The sequence below is a fragment of the Pinus tabuliformis genome, chromosome 8, assembly GCF_031772625.1.
Source record: "Pinus tabuliformis cultivar Carrire ecotype Pingquan chromosome 8, CPIR1, whole genome shotgun sequence".
In the NCBI taxonomy this organism is placed as follows: domain Eukaryota; kingdom Viridiplantae; phylum Streptophyta; class Pinopsida; order Pinales; family Pinaceae; genus Pinus; species Pinus tabuliformis.
In genome coordinates this window covers 217,556,538-217,579,621 of record NC_142294.1, presented here as the reverse complement: position 1 = coordinate 217,579,621, position 23,084 = coordinate 217,556,538, and positions in this window count along the sequence as shown.

Here is a 23,084-nt window from a genome sequence, read left to right as displayed (position 1 = left end):
CAGTCAAAGAAGTAGAAAATACTCCCGCTTTTAGCTTAGAGAATGAGATTTCTAAGTTAAAGGTATCCATCCCCTTGACTGAAATCATGAAGAACAACAGTTATAGAGGACAGATTTCTAAAATGTTGAATTTGGACCCAATGTCCGACATGGTAAATGTAGAAGATGATCAGCCCGAAATGATTTTTGGACTAACATCCAATGGTGAGTCTCTTGATAGCGATGTGCCACCTTTCTATATCAGTTTACGATTGCATGATTTTGTGTTACACAATGCCATGTTCGATTCCGGAGCTTCTCACAATCTCATGCCCAAGGCTATCATGGACAAGCTTGGTCTAGACATCACCCGGCAATATCATGATCTCTATTCATTCGATTCCAGCAGAGTAAGATGTATAGGACTCATCAAAGACATAGTTGTGAGTTTGGATCAGCTTCCTATGAAAAATGTATTGATGGATGTGGTGGTAGCAGATATTCCTCCAAGGTTTGGCATGTTTCTTTCCAGGTCTTGGGTAGCAAAATTGAAAGGGACACTACAGCTGGATTTCTCCTATGCAACAATCCTAGTGTTTGGACAAATGAGGAAGTTATATCGGGAACAAAAAATGAAATATATGATCACAAGCAAGGAGAAACCTATAAATCATCCTATTAACTATGTACACATAGATTTAGAGTCTTTTGTTTTGTTTTCAGATAGTTTAAATGAGATAGATAGTTAGATAGTAGAAGTAGATGACATTCCGGAAATAACAGAAAATTTCAGAGAAATTTTGAAGAAAGAAAGACAAGAAAAGTAGGAAAATGTTGGGCAATTAGCTGAAAGTAATGGACAGCAAGCAGACAAGGCATGACAAATAGATTTCCAGCACTTACAAGAGGAGTAAGAAGGCTTGTGGACAATGGATTTCGATGGAGTAGTAGGAAATGATGGCGCTGGAATTGGAATTTGGGTACGCAGTCCTTTCTCCACCCCAAACAAAGTGCCTAGCAACGTGAGGGTTTGCTCTTACAAGCTGGCCTTTGAATGTTCAAACAATGAAGCTGAGTATGAGGCTCTGATTGCTGGCCTGAAGATTCTTAGAAATCTGAATGCAAAAAGGATTTCGGTATGTGGCAACTTCGAGTTGGTAATAAAATAGGTCAGAGGTGAATATCAAGCAAAACACCCTAGGATGCGGGCCTATCGTAATGCAGTTTTAGACATCTTGAAGTTATTTTTAGAATACACCTTGACATCTATGCCTTGTATACAAAATAGTATTGCTTATGCTCTTGCCAAGGCAGCGAGCAGCTTGAAGATCCCCATGAACTCCAGCAATAAATTTGAAATCCATGTCAAGCATCGTCCAACCATTCCAGACAATCAGCGATATTGGCAAGTGTTTCAAGATGATGAGGAGATTAAGGATTTTCTGCTGAACAAAGGCAAGTTCAAAGAAACCTTAATTGATGTAGAAAATGATGAAGGCAAAGGGAATGGTACAGATGAAGTGCAGATCAATCAAATGGACGTATTGCAGCTGAAGAATAACATCATTCCTAAAGGCTTGATACCTCTAGAGGAACTTTTTGATCAGGATGATGTAGCCCACAAGCCAACATTGCAGCCAACGGAGAAGGGTGTAGAAGAAGTCAACATCGGTATAGCTGCCAATCCAAAGTTGGTAAAATTGTCCAAAGCATTACCGCCAAAGATCAAGGACAAATACATCAGTTTGATGGCTTCATTTGCAGACATGTTTTCTTGGGACTATTCTGATTTGAAGACCTATGATACAAATATTATTCAACACACAATACCCATCAAGCCCAATCAAAAACGATTTAGACAAAAGCTGAGAAGGATAAATCCAAAGTTGTTGCCATTTATCGAAAAGGAGGTAAACAGGTTGTACAAGTCAAGTATCATTGTGCCCATCAGATTTTCAGATTGGATATCGAACTTAGTGCCTATATGCAAGAAGACCGGTGAGATCTGCCTATGCATTGATTTCAGAAATCTAAATAAAGTTTCATTGAAGGACAACTATCCACTGCCAAAGATGGACCATATACTTCAGGAGTAGTGGGGGCATCTCGTATGTCACTGCTTGATGGTTATTCCAGATATAACCAAATTTCTGTCCATGAAGATGATAGAGACAAGACAACATTCACCACTCCATGGGGAACCTTTCACTACGCCAAAATTCCCTTCGGTTTAAAGAATGCAGGTGCCACATTTCAGCGGGCAATGTACTTGGCTTTTGCAAACGAGAAGGATGTGTTTTTGGTGGTGTACTTGGATGATTTGACGGTATTTTCCAAATCTGATGAAGAACACATGCATCACCTAAAAATTGTCTTTCAAAAGTGCAGGAAATATGGTCTATCGCTGAATCCTAAGAAGAGCTTGTTCGCCATGGAGGAAGGCAAATTACTTGGGCACATCATTTCAAAGGATGGCATTTGTATAGACCCAGCACGTGTGCAAGCAATTCAGCAAATCGATCTACCTAGGAACAAAAAGGAGATACAATCATTCAATGGTAAAATGAATTTTCTGCGTCGCTTTGTGCCTAATCTTGCAAAACACTTGCGAGAAATGACCAACATTCTTAAGAAGGAAAGCCAAGTAAAATGGATAGAGGAGGCTGTAAAATCTTTCAACTTGGTCAAATTGGCCCTTTCTTCAGCTCCAGTTCTAGTCAGCCCGGATTACACTCAGAATTTCATATTGTTTCCATTTCCTTCTGAGCACACTATGGCAGCGGTATTATTGCAGAAGAGAGACGATCATGAAAGACCCATTGCATTCTTCAGCAGGGCTATAAGGGATGCATCTTTAAAGTACAACATCATTGAGAAGCAAGCCCTGGCGTTGGTGAAGGCATTGAAGGATTTCCGGGTATATATCCTACATTCTCACATTCTGGCCTATGTTCCTAATACTGTTGTAAAAGATGTTTTAGTGCAGACTGATCCGGAAGGGAGAAGAGGCAAATGGATCGCAACCTTGCTGGAATATGATGTGGAAATAAAGCCCACAAAGCTGGTCAAAGGACAGGGGTTGGCGAAGCTAATGGTCGAATCAAACTTGCATGCCTTGGACATAAATCTGATCGCTGCCATGTCCGATGAGAATGAGGAAGGAACGTCAATTCAAGTATCCGAAATGTTTTCTTTGTCCCCATGGTATTTAGATATAATATATGTGTTGAAAAATCTATCACCACCACCCGACATGACTAGAAACAAAGCGAGAACACTCAAATTGAAGGCTGCCAAGTTTTGTATTTTGAATTCAGCATTGTATTGGAAAGATCCCGGTGGCATTTTGTTAAATTGTTTGGTGGAAGACGAGGCAAAGAAAGTCATGGAGGATTTCCATGGAGGAGAGTGTGGTGGTCATCTATTTTGGAAGTCAACAACGAACACAATTTTGAGAGCAGGGTACTACTGGCCTACTTTGTTTGCTGATGTGTATAAGATGGGAAAGCACTGTCATAAATGTCAGATTTTCGAAGGGAAACATAAATTACAGCATTTGCCACTTAAGCCCATTGAGGTGAGCGCTCCCTTCTAGCAGTGGGGGGTGGATTTCATTGGGGAAATTCATCCCACCTCTTCCGGACAGCATAGATGGATCCTTACAGCGACAGACTATTTCACAAAATGGATTGAGGTAGCCCCTACCAGACAAGCCATGGACACGGTAATCATTTCATTTCTCAAAAATAACATCTTGTCTGGCTTTGGTTGTCCAAACAAATTAATCACTGATAATGCAGCAACTTTCAAATCGAAAAGGATGGTAGAATTCTGCCATAAATATCACATAATTTTGGGTCATTCAACTGCCTATCATCCGAAAGGCAATGGATTGGCGGAATCTTTGAATAAATCCGTGGTCAACATCATCAAGAAGTTGTTGGAAATAAATAAAAAGAGCTGGAATAATAGGTTGGTCCATGCGCTTTGGGCAGATCAGATCAGTCAGAAAAAGTCTATTCGTATGTCACCGTTTGAGCTTGTTTATGGAGTTGACACAGTATTCCATGCCTCTCTTGCTGCCCCAGTGGTCAGAATTCTTCAGGAGGCCGGCAGTGAAGAAGATCCCATGCAGAGAAGGCTGAATCAAATGATCCACTTGCAGCAAACAAGAGAAGAAGTTTTCAAGAACACATCCAAGTTGTAGGAGAAGATAAAGAAAATCTATGACAGAAAAGCAAAAGCAAATAAATTTCAGTTGGATGATGTGGTGCTGAAGTGGGATGCAAGGAATGAAGAGAAAGGCAAGCATGGAAAGTTCGAGAATCTGTGGAAAGGTCCTTTCAAGATTGCAGCATATAGGGGTCAGAATGCCTTTCTTATGAAGGAAATGAATGGGGAAGATTGTCCTAGAGGGTCGATCAATGGTTGGCTGCTCAAGCGGTATCACTGCTGATCTATTAACGATGCTTCCACTGTCATTGTAAATACCATTTTTATTTCAGTTTGGTTTCAGTATGTAAAGTTAGTTTTTGAGTTATTTCAATGTCAAGTAGAGCCAATTTCTTGGTCATTTCAGTTTCATAAATAAGTCAGAGTCCTGTGCTGTTTATCGAAATGATGACTCCATAGACCAATGGAAAAAAGGCACTGTCTGGCTCCTCCAAAGATCTGATGTTCTTGGCACCTCCAAGGAGCTACCATCCCCCATTGGAGCCAATGTTAGAGTCGGTCTGGTCAGCCCTCCGTCAGAGATCAAAACTCTTTGTGCATTTCAATTTTTAGGTGTCCCGCTCCATTCACTCAGCTGCATTTCGCTAGGGGCATGCCATGATCTGACGGAGAAAGTCATGCTAATCATTTTCCCTCATGTCTGGCTCATGCTGGCTCAGGTCTTTTGTCCATAATCACCGAAGTTCATGACAGTCAAGGTCTGATCCTTTACAAGACAGAGTCATTTTTATGTTTGTGGGTCTAGGAATTCATCAATTTGGTCTTTGAAACATGTCCAGTAAAGCCATGCAGGCCAGAGGGAGGCCATTACACAGCTATGGTTCAGAGAGCTTCATCGTCACGTGGATAGACTTCGACTCTTCTTCAAAACTCTGTTTTGAAGAAAAGTCAAACAAGGTCATTTATGACAAATTTTTTTTCCAAAAAATCACCAGTTGACTTTTCAGATGCAGTTATGATTTACATGGCCAAATGCCCTGTCATACAGTCCCTGCAAAGATGTGCTGAAAATTTCATCTTTTGAGCCAAAATGTCAAAGGGAAAGTGAAAATCAGTGTGTTCTAAAATCAATGAAAAAGTGCAAAACACAACATTAGAAAAATGGGTTTTCAAAGAGGCAAAAATTAAACCCATCTCCTCCAAGGCTATAAATACATGTTTTGACTCAAAGCAAAGGCATTGTGCTGCTACAAGACTTGGAGATGACATTTTCAAAGGCGTGAGGGTGAGATTGGAGAGTTTGGGTGAGTAGCAGAAGGTTGTAGAGCGCGCGACGCACATGTCCAGGAGTGCGACGCACTCACCGGGTGCGACGCACACGTAGCCAACTTGGCATTTTAGCAATACTCAGGCACGATGCATACCCAACGCGCGGCGCACACAGTCCAGCGGCCAAGAAACAGTGCCAAACCACTTCAAACTTTGGTGAAGGCTATCAAATTGAGAGGTAAGCCTTATGACATTACCAACTCATCAAATTTTGTCAAGGATATGGTGTTTGTGAAGAGGTTTGAATGTCATCCAAAAATGCATAAGGTCAACCATGAGAAAATCACCAAGAAAACGATGGCTGGGGTTGTAAATTTGTGTTGTTATTGCCAAGGCTTCACTCCACTCACCTATTCCCCTCACCTATCATTTTTCCCATCCTCCCTTATCATTTTTCCTAAACCCCTGCCCTAAGTCACTACCAAACCCTCTCCCTATTCCTCCACTATTTGGTTAACTCAAAGTCACCACAAGACCAGCTCATTGTGCAAGCCAAGCTGTGGGAGAGGGGTGCATGGTCAAAGAGTCGAAGAGTCAAAAGATTAGGAGAAAATTTGGGTGTTTTCATAGTGCGCGGCGCACACACCAAGGAGCGCGGTGCACACAGGGCCCATCCACTGTGTAAATCCAACACTGGCGCGGCGCATACCCAACGCGCGACACACTGGGCATTGCACGCGGCGCACAGAGATATAAAGCCCAGAAACTATTCAATCTGCCTAAAAATTGTTTGATGCTCACCAAATTTGAAAGGTAGGCAACCTACCTTCATTCTTGCATCAAAATTGAAAGGGATAGCATGGTTGTAGGGGTATAAATCTAATGCAAACATTTTTATAAAGCCAACAAAAGAAGACACAAAGAAGACATAATCCTAGGGTTTATGCTACAGTGATAGTGCTGCCAATATGTTTCAAACCCTACCCCATCAACACTATACCCAAACTACTCCCAAATCCCTGATAAATCTCTCCCTTTAAACCCCTATTCCCATTTCATCATTCCCCTCCTAATACTCCATGTTTTATTGTCCCCTTGGTGGCAGATTTTCAGAGCAACTACCAACTTAATTGGAATTCAAGGGCAGCATAAAACTCAGGGTACAAACAACAATAATGGCATCCGAAGTTTCATCAGAGTATGAGGAGGAGACCCACAATGACACAGCTTTGGGAGAAAGGGCCCAAAGGAGACATCACCGGAGTGGCAGACATCTTAGAGATGAGCCAAACACCCTCACCGAGTTGCAGGCATGCCCTCTTGCTGTGTCTTGTTTCCAGCACTTAGCATGTTTCGAATTTTGTCAGAGGGTGGCAAATGTCAGAGTGCATCATGAGTTGGCCCGTCTTTTTGTACTTCACCTACATGGAGGACAGTCTATCTTGGCTGGGGTCACTTTCACATTGACACCCGAGACCATATCAGTGGCAACAGGCATACCAAACATTGGAGAGTAGTGGCATAAGAAAAAGAAGGTAGAGAGGCATCATTATGAACCTTACATCAAAGACAGCTGTTTGAGCCACCTCACGAGAGTTTTTCCATTTAGATTTCTGAAAGATGAGTATGCCTTGCTCATGAAAGTAATCATGGAATATATCAGTTGTGAGGGGAGGTTTTCTCGCCTTTATGCATACCACATCAGGCTGCTCATGCACTTTACCAGGGTACCGATGAAGAGCCTCCCATTTTTCATTTGCGGGAACATAGAGAGGATGAGAAATTTCATGTAGCACAAGACCCCTCGATAGTAGCTCAACAATGTTTATCACTTTGCCCTTATCCGGATTTTGGTGGACCATCAATTGGGATTGGAGGGTATTGCTTGGGAGGACTTCATTTCTCGTGACTTCTTCAGTGCTCCACAGGTAGTATCAGAGGCAGAGCATGAGATAGGGGGTCCGTCACATCAGTATGAGCGCCATGAGACTGCTACCATGTCGATATACATCACCTATTGAAAAGGCAGTAAACCTTTGTTTGCAGCAGCAAAGCGAGTGTTATCTCCACCCGGGGTGGAAGGGGCCTCTCTTCCGACATCAGCATCACAGGAGCAGGGTAGAGGTAAGAAGAGAGTGCATGATGAGGGGCCTTCAGGTGAGCCATCAAGTGAATGAGAGACAGAATTCGTCCTCCTTCAGGATGATGAGACAAATGAAGAGCCTACAAATGAAGAGCTTGGAGAGATCATTCAGGAGCAGCAATCGGTGATTGAGAACTTATCCCTAGACTTGGATAGGGCCAAGTGGAATATGAAGTATCTAGAGCAGAGGAACAAAAAACTTGAGGATCGACTAGCTGAGATAGAGTTACAACTGATCAAGGAAAACCGGCAACACATCATGGCAGCAGAAGGCAGACCTATGGAGCAAAGAGATGAGGACCGGGAGTATGTTTTAGAGAAAGTGAACGTCCACTTGGAGCAGTGGTTGGATAAGGCTAACAGGGAAAAAGACATGCTGAGGCGCATGACTCACCACTACATGGCCCGAAACATGAGCTCCAAAGCAAGAATCAGGAGTCTAAAGGCAAAATTGAGCAAAGCAACAAAAGAGGCAAAAGAGACAAAGGAGCAAGATCGGCTTTGAATCTTGGCTGAGGCTTCCTTGGCACAACATAGCACTTCATAGGGAACATCCAGCCCAAATTTCAAAAAATTTGGGGAAATTTTGGTCAGTTGGTAATTTTTTGGGTAAAAAACAGGGATTTCCTCCCTGTGCGCGGCGCCACTGGTGCGACGCTAAAATTCTAGGGCTCCAATAGAGAAATGGCTTGCATATTTGGATTCAGCATGGAAAATTACAGCTACTGGTGTCCGGGCAAGAGGTTTGGGCAAGATCTGGGTCTCCTTAAGGTCAAAAAACACCCAAAAATGGCCTCTCTGCCACTTTTTTGACACACAAAAAGCAGTCTTGGGAGAATGGAGATTTGGAGGGGAAAATGAGCACCAAATTTGAAAATTCTAGTTAGGTTAGAAAGTAGACAGGACATGCGTTTTAGCAAGCCCACTTGGGAATATTTTGGACACCTGCAAGTGCCCCAAAACAGGCCCCAAAGTAGCGCGACGCACGGAGAAAATGGCGTGGCGCACAGAGGAAAAAATTGCCAATTTGCTTCCGTTTCGCGAAATTTCGGGTTGTGACTTCTCCAAGTGGGCCCGCTCATCTACACTTCGGTTTTTTGGCACCAAAGGTGGCATTTAAAGAGTTTTTTCTCCAGATGGGCTTCTATCTAAGTGGAAAAGGAAGGCAAACGTTCACCCAAACCCAAATGTCATGTTTACAACGTTGCACCTGTAGCTGATGGTTGGCTCTCCATCTCCATTTCGCAATGATTCGAGTAACTCCCCAACTCTTGGGCGTTCTATCTCTTCCTCACACATTCTATATATTGTATGCAAGTTATTTGCAAAGGGTTGGTTGGCTTGTAACTTCTGGGAGACTGTGGGAAAGAAACTTTGTTTCTTCACTGTGTATTTTTGACAGAGAATTAATGAAAGGCAGCGGCTCTGTTTCATGAGATTTTTGTGGTTGTGAGTGTAGCAAATGTGTCTCTTATGTTTTCATATGTATTTCGTTATGTTTCATAATTCAATTCATGTTCATTTCCAGTGAAATTTTCTGAGTGAGATTAGGTAGAATTCAATTTTATTGCTCTGCCTGTGGGAAAATTTCATGTTCAGTGTTCTTCTTCTGTTGAAAAGGATTCATGTTCCTATGCCCTTTTCACACTCCTCAGCATTCTCTCCGTTTCGCTTTATCCCAAACTAAATTTCTACACTTTCCACCTGCCTTGCCTCACGAAGTAATCTTTGTATTTGTATTAAATTCTCTGTTCTTTGCTGACCATTGGTCCCATACCATCCCAGAAGCTCGGTCATTCATAAAAATTGTTTCTTGTATCCATTTTCACTTACTAGCCTAAGATCAATATTCCTCTGTAAGTCATCTCAGACTGTTTTTTGCTTATCTATTTACTGAGTGTAACTCGGAGAGAGCCCTCTCCTGTTCTGGTAGGGCTAGCTACCAGACTGAGCGTGGTTTGTGGTTACCCTAATTTTTGCCTTCCTTCAGCCTATGGCAGATTTAGGTGCTAACATGGACAAGATTGGGCAGTTATGGTCAGCTGGAGGAAAAAATGATAATGTCCAAGTTGGAGCTCATTGAGAAACACCTTGATGGACAAAGGTATTTGTGAGAGAGGCAATGGTTGAGCTCAAAGGTTGACTAACTAGACGAGCAGTTGTGGAGCCCGAGACTTGTGTGTGGAGAAGGACATCTACAACAGAAGATGGGCAGTCCTCCTAGATCGTGTTCATTGTGAGAGATGGACATCTTGCAGTTATAGGCGGCAGCGCTTTGCGCCCTATGTTTGTCTTCATTGGAGAAACACAAGAAGACCATAGTGGGATGAAGTCCCTGGGTAGATGAGGAGAAGCAATGGGAATATCGAGAGTTGTTCACAAGTGGAGCTATGAAAAACTCGACAAGAGTCTCTATGTGTTGTGGCCTTGATGGATGAAGGGACAACTAGAGAGAAGATTGGATAGCTAAGACTCAGTGGTCAGATGGACTTGGAGCTTTTATAGAGGGAGGAGCTGCAGATTGGGAGCCAAAGGACGAGGTAGATACAGGGTACGACCAAGAGGAGTTGAGGGAGCATGTGACAACTAGATGGTCAGAGTATCTTGCTGAGGGCATATTGATTGTGGATGTACTGACACCAAGCCCCAATTTGTATCTTGTACTAGTGGATGTATGAGGGCCATTATTCCTGGTACGGGAGCCCTCGACTGTTATATTATATCAGTTGGATTAATATAATGAAGTTGGGTTAAAAACTATAAAACATTGTCTATATTCCGTGCATGTGTGATTTGCTCTTGTTTATATTCTGATGTGCAAAGTAGTATTGTTGAGATTCTTGGTTTGGTAGCATTAGTTATTTTCAGATTCTATCCTAGGCCCAAGGTCATGGAAATTCAACAATCATGAACTTATCCAATGCTCTAGAGCTACTTGCAAGGTTCTATTGGACATTTCCCTTTTCTGTTTCCTTTCTTAGAGAGACTATTTTGGCTTCTAGTGCTTCCCTCACTTGTTTACTTTCTTTTAACTCATTCCGGAGTGATTCTTCAATTATTTTGGCTTATAACTTTAATATGAGGTTTATTATTTCTTCTTCATTCCTTTCGTTGAGGTTCTTGGCATGTTCTTTTACGTCCTTCAATTCAGCTTCTAGACATTTAACGTTTTTCCATTTTTCTTTGAGTTCTTTTATAACTTTGACAACTTCGTTTTGAAATTTGGTTTCAATCATTTCTTCTTCTTCTTCATCTTCTTCTTTATTAGGTGCTTCCTTCTTGTTATGCTTAGCCATAAATAAATCTCTTTATTTGTTTTCATCATCACTGACACTTTCTTCTTCAAACGAGCAACTATCTTCCTTGGAGAGGAGTTTTTCTTAAAACCTTTCTTCAAGTTTCTTTGAACCTTCTTTCCTTTCGTAAATGCCTCATTCTTATGAGGGAAATTAGTTTAAAAATGACCAATCTCACCATGGTAAAAACATACTAATGGAAGTTTTCGTTTGTACTTACCCGTTCCTCTTTTCATCTTCGTCATAATGTACACAAATTATTCATATGAAATTCTTCTTCTTCTTCTTCTTCTTTCTCTTTGAAACAACTAGATCAATGTTTGGATACATGTTTTCCCTTCTCGATATTCTTGGATGATGTAAATGTTATTTCTATTTTAAATGAACCATTTTCGTCTTCAATCCTCATTTCATACGCTGTAAGTATCCCATGTAGTTCATCCATACTCAAGTTTCTCGAATCTGATATATCTTCTAAGACATAAACCTTAGGATTAAATATTGTTGGAAGAGTTCTAAGGACTTTACGAACAGTGATTTTTTTGTCAACTGGTTCTCCTAAACCTTCGAAGGATTTCTTTTTTTTAATTTCATCTACATGTTCAAAGTAAGCTACAATGTTCTCATCTTCTTTTATCTTTAGTTTTTCAAATTGAGATCTGTAAATTTGAAATTTTTCTTCCTTGACCTTCGAGTCTCCTGCATATATGTTTTGAAGCTTATCCAATAGTTACTTAGTTGTTTTACAACCCAATACCTTAACATAGAGATATTGAGTGAGTACATTTATAATAATATGCTTTTCATTGGAATCATTTACGATATTTTTCTTACCTTGTTCATCTATTGTTGCTTTATAGCCCTGTTCAACTATTTCCAAATCTCATTTCCTTGTGCAAGTAAATGATCTTGCATCCTTCCGTTCTATAGTGCATAATTATCTCCATTAAATAGAGGAACTCTATTCTTGGTGTATTCCATGATCTCCTTCTAGTTGCTAAACTGCTACTGAAGGAACCAAGCTCTAATAACAATTGTTGGAAATACTGAGAGGGGGCTGAATCAATATTTCTTAGCAATTAGCACTTTATTAATTTTGTTTTTTTTTTTTTTTTTAAGGATATTAGTTAATATTCAGTTATTTTTATTATTTTTTAATAAGAGAAATAAATAATAGTATAAAATAGAGACAATAGGCACAAGAATTTTAGGTGGAAAACCCCTTCTGGGTCAAAAACCACTGAACAATTTTCTAATAATTTCTCTAATCTTCAGCCCCAACTGAAAAGAAAGGTACAACTTCTTGGAACTCTAGAAAATCATTCTTCTCTATCTCCCATTGAAAGGACACCCCAATGCCTTGATTTTATCAACAATCAGCTGAAAGGATGCCCCAACACCCTAGTGAGCCCCAACTCACACTACCACCCTGAAGTGTTTACAAGCCCCAACCTGAACGTGAATTCATTCACTAGCCTAACACCAACCTACCACCTTATAAAGACAAAATGAAATATGTGGACTCCTATACCAAGGACAATGATCCATGTTATAATTATTTTTAATAAATGACAGACAACACCAAGACCATACCCTTATCTTGATGGACACTGACAATAAGACTGACTCTCCCCAACAATGAATTTTACAACTCTTAGGAAACTTTATTCTTTACAAAATATGGTCTCCCGTACTAGGGATAATGGCTCAGTTATAATGATTTGACTCTTGATCTTTTTCAATGCTTCTCAATACATGGACATCTATTGACGATATGACAAGATTGATGTTGTTTATTCAATATTTGTTCTATTGTAATGCTTCTTTCAAGTTATGATGATTTGTCACTTCAATTCTTGGATGTCCTCGAGTCTTCCTCTACCTACAAACAAATTTCCCAAATGAGACCCAATCCCAAAAGTAAAATAAAACACCCTTTAACTTAACTCTGTCTGCAAAAACACATGTAAGTACATAATAGTGAATGTAAAAAAATTAATGATTACAATGCGTACCTGATTTGTGCATGTGTTTTGAGTTTATATCTTTTATTGTTGACTTCTTGTAGTAGCTGTCACAATTGAAAACAAACATAGACCTAGACTCCTAACCTTGACATAGACCTAGATTCTATGCAAGACTATATACAAAAATTCCTTATGAACTTTAGACACAACGTTCACTATATACACTAGTATTAACCTCACCTAGCCCTTAACGAATCACATCATATTTTTGATCCAAGACTCAAATATTGATACAACATGAACATTATATAATTTCAGACCTTGACTAAAGGATAATATATGAAGAACTCCTTATATATAGTCATAACTAGCTTAAAACAATCACTAAATAACTAAATACAGTTATAACTCTCCTTTGGTATAAACACAGGACCACCACAGAAAATACCAAATGGTAAGTTCACACAACCCTATACTCTTAATGTAGACTTATAATAAGAAAAAAAATTAACAATAATACTCACAGTTTTGTAGCAAGTTATTTGCTCATACCTTTAAGACTCTTTAGTGGTTCCTCAACTATCCTTCACTTGTTTTGGAGCGGGGGTTCCAAATTATAAAGGATCTTAAATAATTTTCCTTGAATTGGGTCGTTTGATGAATTGGACATGTCACCTCAATTTAAAACTTAGATTTGAGCCCTCAAAAAGACGTCTTTATTTTTATTGCCTGTAGCAAAAACAAGGATAAAATTCCTAGAACAAAACCGAGGTAGAAATGTCCATAAGGTCGAATCTTAGGACAAAACCAAAAGGCACACAATGATTGCAAATATATGCCAAATTTAAGGCTGTAATTACTCCTCAATCAAGGATCTAAATCCTAATTGTCTTCAATATGATGAAGAGAGTAAATATATGAATTCACTTTTTATTAAAGGTTGACCTATATCATTTTTGAAGGATTGCCAGAATAGAAAGTTGCAATGTTAAGAATGAACTCAAAACAATAATTCAAGGTAAATCCTTGTAAAAAATGGCCTTCACAGCCATTGAATGAGACACGAATGAGAGGTATTTTCTAAAAAAAATCTTCCAAGATTAGTCTTGTACTTCACTTCTTCTTTAGGTATGAATCTAATGACCTGAAAGAAGATCAAATCCCAAAGACAGAAGTTTGACACACCCTAACCCTCAACATATGTTTGCGTTTTCTCTCCTTCACGTGGCCAAAATAGTTTAAAGCAATTATTCACATTATCATTTGTTCAAGCCGATTGTTTTGGAAGGAGATAAGTGCTCCTTTTATAGACTATAAGAGGGCTTTGAAAGGTGATTGTTGGAAAATATTTAGGAGGGAATTTAGGATAGCTATTGGAGATTATATATTCTTAAGTTAATTTAAAAAATAGTCGTGAAGGGCTCCATTAGTTAGACATTAGAGAAGGCATTACTAGGAATTTAAGGATTAAATTTGTTACATTAAATGAGCCTTGTAATTTAAGGAAGGAGGATTGTGAGTTTTATATGTGCTTTTCTGTCTTTTAAAATGATGGTCTTATAGATAAATAATTTTTACTTTAAGAATAATATATCAATGTTAATTTTTAATTTAAGTTAAATATTTATGTTAAAGAATCAATGATTGGCTTAGTGCATATGATCCTACCAAGATTGTGAAGTCAATGATTGATTTATTGTCTCTGGTTCTCAAAATTTATTCAATTTATATCATACTTACTAACACTATCTTCAAATGAAGTTTGATTTCATGTATTGAAAACCGTAGGAGAAAAAATGATAAGGTGTCATGTTACTACCCCTTGGGGTTTTAGCCCATGAAATTGAGTCTTCAACTTCAACCTCAATTTTCTCTCAAACTAGGAGGAACCACAAGGTGTACCACGTTTCAATAGAAACATCACTTCAAGGAGGATATAATAAGGTTAGTTAGGAGACAAGAAACCATGAATTTCATGCCAAATTTGTTGAAAAAGATAGGGGTATATCCAAGTGCTTCTTGGGTTGACATCAATGACAACCACCTATCAACATTTTTCCCTTGAGAGTGGCAGTATTTTCATGTGAAGAATCCACATTGCTTTTAGCCTCAACCAATAGTTTCTCATACTGATCCCATGGATGCATGTTCCCTTGAAAATCCCAACAACTGGCAATCCTCTCTTGGTTCTCTGATCGAAATTGGAGTTAAATACTGCTACCAACTTTGACAAATCATTCAAACATTCCTCAGCTCTATACCCCACTCCTTCTGTCCAAATCATTTTGGAAATTTCAATATTTACCCCTATCATGTTTGCAATATCCATTTCTCGTAGGTAATTGGATGAGTTTTCTTTAAGGTACCTGATAATTTTTTCTATAGTCCTGGCATTTTTAGCATCTTCATTCTTGGGTAGCAGGATAAAAAATTTAGTTTTCTTGACTACAACTTTTTTTATCTACAACTGAAATCATATGCTCCCATATGATTTTCATCTCATAAATAATACCATCCCATATTATTTGTTTAGCCTTGAGGAGAGACATGTTGCCTTTCAATTTATTCTTCAACTCTTTGATTTCATTGTTGCAAACCTGCAATTTATTCTTGGCCTACTCCATGCTTCTCGTGGTTGCATCAAGCTATTTCTCCTTATTTGAGAGTAGGTACTTGGTATTTTCCATGTCAATTTGTATTTTCTTGAGCTCACACTCTGATAGCGGTAAATCAGTGAGGGCCTTAGTGAACTATTTTGTACGATTTTGGGGGTTGTCTAGCACAATCAAAGCACAAATATGAGAATCAATTCATTATTAAAGCTCCGCAACTTTCTGTTTGAGGGCCACCACCTCATTATTTCTCTCTATTAACTCTTTGTCCAAAATTTCCTTGTCATTCTCTACCTAGGCCAACTCCCTTGTTTATACATGTTATGCTATAGAAATTGTAAGTTGTTGCTTGAACGGTTGAATTTCAGATTGTGAACCCTGTATAATTTCATCTACAACAATTTTGTCATTTGGATCTACCCCAAGTTTGACAATCAAATCTTTGAAACCCTCATTTTACAAATGAAGGGATCTTGAATTAGCCTTCTCCTATTTTATCTCAGTGGCATTTTTCTCCAATAATTTCGCAGCCTTGATAATAGTTAAGGATTCTCTACTCAATTCACTATATATTATCTCCCCTACTTGCTTGTGAAAGTTGATCTTATCTTGCAATGGAACACTAGCCATGTATAATGACAAATCCATTGTCCTGAATTGCGGTCCAGATGTAATGGACTGCACTAAAGGATGATATAGTGAAAATTTTATATTGTTTCTTTCCAGGACCATGGTAGCCAAAAGCCTCGTTTGGTATGGGACTGAATGAGATTCTAACTGTGAAATAATCTCATCTTTAATCTTACTATTACTCTCCTCTGTCATATTCCCTTCCTCCCATTTAGGACATGTTGTTGATGTACTCCCTAATGAGCCAAAAATTGCTTCAATTGAACTAGAGGTGGCATCCTCTTGACGATCCTCTAAAAGAACTTGGAAACCTGGCTAGTCCATATTTCCCTTGGTCAATTTTACCTCAATCTCTTCATCATTTTGTTCATATAGTTTGGCCTTTTTTTTTATGGTGCATCCTGCATCACTGTGTCTCTAGCCTCATCAACACTTCTTTTCTAGGCTTTCTCTTTTGTGACTGGTGTCTCGACCTCCATTTATGTATTAATAGGCTAGGATTCAAAATTAGATTTCCTTTCTAACTTAGGTATAGATTCATGTTCATAAGAAGAAGAATTGATTTATATCCTCCTCTTAGATATAATAATACCATGGGGATCATAATGACAAACTTCCCCTATTTCAAAATTCAACTCCTTTAGCATATCTTCTACTTGTTTGAAAACTTGTCTAGTGTTTAAAATGAAAGGGCCCACAGTTCATACAAGCTTAAGCATATAACCTTTCTTAGCAGGGACAAAGTGAATTTGATCTACATTTGAACGCTGCCTGAAAAATTCTAAGGTAAAGATCCTCATAGTCATAAACACATGTAATTGATATGGGGGCAGTTTGGATCCACACACCCTAATTTTAGTATAATATTCAAATAGGAACTAGTCATCTACCCTGGTATCCTTGCTAAGCTAAAGGAGTTCTCTCTGCTTAGGCATGACTCTACGGGGAGAGACGTTATTGGTGATTTTATAAGAAATAGCCATAAAGGAAGAGATGAACTGGGAAAACCCCTCATTGTTAGACTTCTTCTTCAAAGCACTATCCTAGTCAACTACTAATTTTCTCTTCTTATTAGAGTCTATGATACTCAGGCCTAGGTAATAAAATTCCTCTATATGAGCATACTTGAACAAGTAGACCAATATGGAATAATATCTGATGTAAGAGGCAAGGTGAAAATGGTTGAACTAAAACTTGATAGCTTTAGCAAGAAATGAGGGAATGTCAAGAACAGTGCCAGGCTTCATCATTAAATGTAAAAATCCTAAAGTCTCTTTGGTGAAAATTTCCATTTCATCCTCACCTAGCAACAACATAATTATGGCCAAGATAGTCTGTGCAACTTCTGAAAATAGAGAAATGGGGAATGTTTCGTAGTTTGGGGGAAACTAAGAATTAGGAGCTAAACTCTGATGGAACAGGGCTTGTATTCCTCTAGCTCAAAGTCCATTATAATTTAAAATGAGGATGGTCTCTGTAAATTTTTTTGGATTCAGGGATTTTGGGTAAACAAATGTGTTTTGGATTAATTCTGTGGTAACTTCCAGAATTTTATCGCTGGTCAGCAAAATGCAACATTTTTTCTCTTTGATGTATGAGACCATGAGCCAGGACATGAACTCAAGGATTGGGTAGACAATTGGGGAAATGAGGTAGTATAACCTCAAATCGACGACTCAAAACAAGTCTTCTTTGCTTAGTTAGTTTCCATATAAGTCAAAACAAAGGTTGGACAGGTGGAGAGGACAAAAAGGGTTGTGTATTTCTGCCTCGATGTCCATAAGTGGTTATGTGCGGCCTAGGGGTTTTGACTCTTGGGGTTTGGGAGGATTAGGTGCAATTTTCTTCATTTTGATCATGGTAATGATGTTGCAAGGATGGAGGACTACAGATTACATGGCGACTAGAGGTGTTTAGATGTTGTGGGTGTGAGAAATGTCCTGTACTAGTTAGCAGTTGGGCAAACGATGTTTGCAAACAAGAAAAACAACAAAAATGGGTGAATTTGAATTGGAAGGATTAATTTACAGAGATACGAGTGTGGTAAAAAAGAGGAGTTGTCATGGAAGGGGCATGTGGCATGGTCAGATTGGACGAGAAGTAGGGGGGAGGGAATAACATTTGAAATTTTACACTTGCCTACCATGCTTGCTTGATGAGTGGTCTCAATTATTGACATAGTCGTCGCGCTGGCACTACAAGTGGCTGTTCTATTCACCGTCCTCTGACAAGGTGCCTGGATGAGTTTGGGAATGGGGCTCCCCCCCCAAATTTAATCATAACCGTTGATTTTTCACACCCCCTTTTTGACCTTTGACTTTCTGAGGGGTAGGCATTGGCTTAATAACTGCGCTTGTTATCCCGCTAAAACCTCACTGGGATCAGACAAATTCAAAATGGACGACGATCCACCCGAAAGGTTCTCAAAGTTGAACACTTTAATATAAAGCATGGGGGGGGGGCACATTACATTATTTAAATGCCTGGATGCATTAGAGCTTAGGGAAATGTTTTAAAAGAAAATATTAATGCATTTTCATTTTATTTTTTCTTATTTTCCTTTTCTTTTTAATCCTTTCTTTTGAACTCTTAAACATGCCCTATATTCATGAATAAAACTTCTCTGCAACATGTATAATAGAAGGAAAGATGGAGAGGATAAAACACTGATCATGGAATAATTTCTCATGGGAATTTCTTCCTCAGCTCACTACCCCTTGTGTCGTGATGCCTGTAATGAACCTACCCCTCAGAGGAAGAATTTGTTGCCCCTTATGTCACTTTTCCTCCTGCTTTTTCATTACCAAATGAAGTGGCCTCTTGTGCCGATGTTGAAAGTGGGAAATATGAAAATGAAATTGTTGATCTGATTCTTCCACTTTGATATGATTTCCATGATCAAGATCTTATCCAAGAAAACTTTGAATGTTCCAATAATTTCATGGAGCCTAATGTGAAGGTTGACCCTCAATTTCTCGAGATGAAATTAATCTAGAGAATCTAAATATTGAATCTGATTTGATCTAAAGTATTGCTTCTTCAAGGGATACCTTTTATCCTCTACCATTGACACCTCATGGCCCTCTATACCTTGATTCACTTAATCAATCCGCTTCACCAACAATTATTTTAGATACTCTTCATTCTCAATTTGCTGCTTCAAGTGGTGATTAGGTACAAGGTGGTTACATCTCATAGGTGGAGGAGAAAAAGGGTGAAAACACATCCCATATCTCTTCCCTCTTTCAATTGCCTCTATGTCAATATCATGTTTCTACACTCTTGGCTAATCAAGAATCTTGTAACCTTGGAAATCAATCAAATGAAATTGAAGCTCTTAATCAAAATGAAGCCTTGGGAAACCATCACCCTAACAATAATGAATCCATTGGTATATATGGTGTTGAATCCCCAAGTACATATGTCTATCTCTTAAATTATCCAAAAGAATTGGATTTACAAGAATTAGATCTAGAATCTGATATGACCATGGAATAATTTCTCATGGGAATTTCTTCCTCTATTCACTACGCCTTGTGTCATAATACTTGTAATGAATCGACTCATGATGAAAATATGCCATGTGATTTGAAGTCACAATTTCATGAATTGGATTTTAAGTTGACACAAGGTGGTAAGGTTGTACATGATGAAAAACAAAACAATGTAATCTTTGAGAATCTACTCTATGGATTGTAATTCCCAACTCTGGATGGACTTAACCCCTCAGTTCATGTCGTTCATGATGCTAGAACAAAAGAATTTTGTGACTTTAGTAATATATTTGGTGATGTCAAAACATGTAATCAAACCGATGATGCAAATAACTTCCATCTGATTAATAATGATCTTGTTGAAATAACTAACAATCGCTGTCCACATACAATTTTTTATATTTCAGGTTCTTGCAATCCTGATCAGATCCCTGAACTAGGTCAGATCTAGATTTTCTTGCATGTTTTTTTCCTTAGCATTGTCACACTAGACGTAAGCTCATTCTTAAAATATTTTCAACATTTTCGAGTTAGTTTTCATAATTCTCAAGATAGATTTTTGGGTCGAATAGAAGATTCTTATTCGATTAATTTTTCTTCATGCAAATTGCTTGTATTAAATCCAGAGTTCGAAGGCATATTGTTGAAGCATGTGGAAATGGGTGCTCATCAACTAGAAAATCTTCTCCCGGTAAACTCATCCATGAATAATTGGCTCCTCATCTCTCTTGTGCATGTTGTGAGCCTAACTTGTTTTGTTTTGGCACAAGCTATTCTCCTAAGCATTACTGGATGTGTAAATTATTTTGTGAAGCAAAACTTACATGCTAACAAGACAATTCCTAAAACTGACATGAACATTAAGTCTAATTTGATGCATGAATATATTGATCTTCTGTCAACCTGTCCTCATTATCCCTTTTATCCTAAATGGTTTTATGGACTTAATATATCAACAACCATTTTGAATTCCTTAGATTTGCATGTTGCTGGTCTAGAGTATAATCAAGTGCAAGGTCATGATCTGTGATATTTTGAGGAAGAAATCAATGGATTTCTAACTCATCTTTCCGCTATATTTCAATATTCAACATGTGAAGAGGAAGATGTTACCATTCAAATCATCCTTGATATCTCTTAAATCGACTCATTCTTATCTTTGAACAATGAAGGTCTTATGTGTTAACTAGTTGATATGATCATAATATTGGCTATACCAGTTGTCTTTCAGTTTATCAATTTTCTACCAGTACATTTGACGATAGTTGTTTTACATTTGTTGATCTCATCGAGCCAATTAATTCTTATGATTCACCATCTCACTACTTAGATACTTATCAAGAAGTTGGGACATTTTAACTTTCACTGATGGTTATGTTAGGTTTTCACGACTTTGATAAGGTTTATGAATAATATCATATCAAATTTCACTTGCAAAGTTCTCTCCATATCTCGATTCCGTTGATTAAAAGATAATCTTTCCAAGAATTACAAGGTTTTGAAATTGGTTGTTTCGAATATCATGATCAAATTGCTGATTGATTGGAGGAGTCATATATAGTGAGCTCTGTTACTAATAGTAAATTTCAATCTTACCTAATGCTTGCTACGATTGAAATTTTTCATGAATGTAGATTTTCAAGATGCCTTCAGGGTTTTTATGTTCATCATTTTGTGTATCAAGGTCAAATTGCACACTGGTTAGAGAAAGCTTTTATGGCACATTCACTAGTTAATAGGCATGAACTTCAATCTCCTTTGCAAGCTATACATGTAAGTATTCTTACATTTTCACATTCTCATATCTGGGTATTGATTTCTTGTATCATTGTGTTTGCGAGTCGGGAAGAACCCACCTAGCTTCACTAGAAATCAAGTTTCACATGAGCTTGATCTCTTTTATGAATTAGATTAGGGTTTAGGTTGAGTTTGGTTTTATTTTCTTATTAGAATAGTCATACTTTCTTGCATTGTTTGCATTACCATGACATAGTTCTTAGATTCATTCAGCTTTCCTTCCTGAGTGGTGGGTCATTGTATAATTTTTTTTCCTTGCATTGTTTCCATTTATTACATTTCAACATTATTTTCTCTCTAATTTGCATTTCCCTTTTGTTTACATTACACTACATCCTACTTTCGTTTCTTTTCATTTTTGCATTTTTCTTCTCATTTGAGCCTTATTCTCTACACGTTCATTGCAAGCTTATATATAATGATGCCCTAAATATATTTCTTCATACCGTCTATTTTCCTTGTCCATAGTACTGAAATATCGAACCCATGGTTATGTGAATTGTGGTGGTGAATCCATGAGGTAGCCTCTTGTCGACCTGGTATTGAAACATGGTCCATTGTATTCATACATGGGTCTGGACTATTAGCAAGGAAAATATGATTTGATACTCATGGGGAACTCTAGTCAGTTCATAAGACTAATATCTCTAACTTGAAGTTTTTTTTCGGTTTGGTTCTGATAGTTTATATTGTGTTTTCATTTTCCATTTGTTAGAAATATGGAATGAAGACACACCAAACTTAGAATATCTTTAATTTTTTGTAAAACAACAAAAAACCTCTCTTACGTGTAAAATACATTAAGATCCCTCTTTTTCCTTAGCAAAATAAATTCCTATAAAATTCCTATGAGCATAAATGAAAATAAAATAAAGGGTGAAAAAAGAGAAAGACATTCTACACAGAGAAGTGATGCAAGCAACTTCGTTTGGGTACTGAATAGGCTTGCTAGAAGAAAAAAATGCTTTCAAGTTCTTGAGTGACCCCGCTGGGGTACTAAACATGCTTGCAGGAAACAAAGCAACACCAGAAACTCGATTTAAAATTTTGAATATAATAAGTCCTCTATTGTGTTCTCTGTATCATTGTTGAAGACTGACATGTGTGATATTTTGATAAGGTGGTTAAAGACTGATGGGACTTGGATGTGGAACAGATGAATGAAAAACCTATAAAGTGTCAAGTGACTCAAGTGGTACCCATGGTATTCAATTCAATACTTATTTGCATTTATTTTAAGACTCAATCTATTGAAGGGACTAAGGCAGAGATATTGGATTCTACCAATGGTTTTCCATGTGTTGTAGTCACCACAACACCACCCAAAATTTAGCCTACCACCAAATTTTGGGGTCCCCCTCTACTCTCAAGGTTGAACATGTATGCTTGTAGCTTGAATCAATTAAATTGTTCAAGGATCTAATTGCCATTAAATCTTATGGTTACTCACTGCATATCTCTACCTTGAATCATCTTGATTCTTGTACTTGGAATGCATTATGGTTTTTTAAGTCATTTCTTTAATCACGCACCCTCAAGATTCACACTCTCTGTGTTAGGTAAGGAAATTCATAGGCATACCTCTCCTCCACATTCATTCCTTAATTTGCAACCTCAAGATTGAATTCATTGGCACTACATATACATGTGATTTTTTATTAGAGGTGGTTTGTATGATGTGATTGTTCATATTTTGAACCAGAGTCTTTAAACACATATCTTAT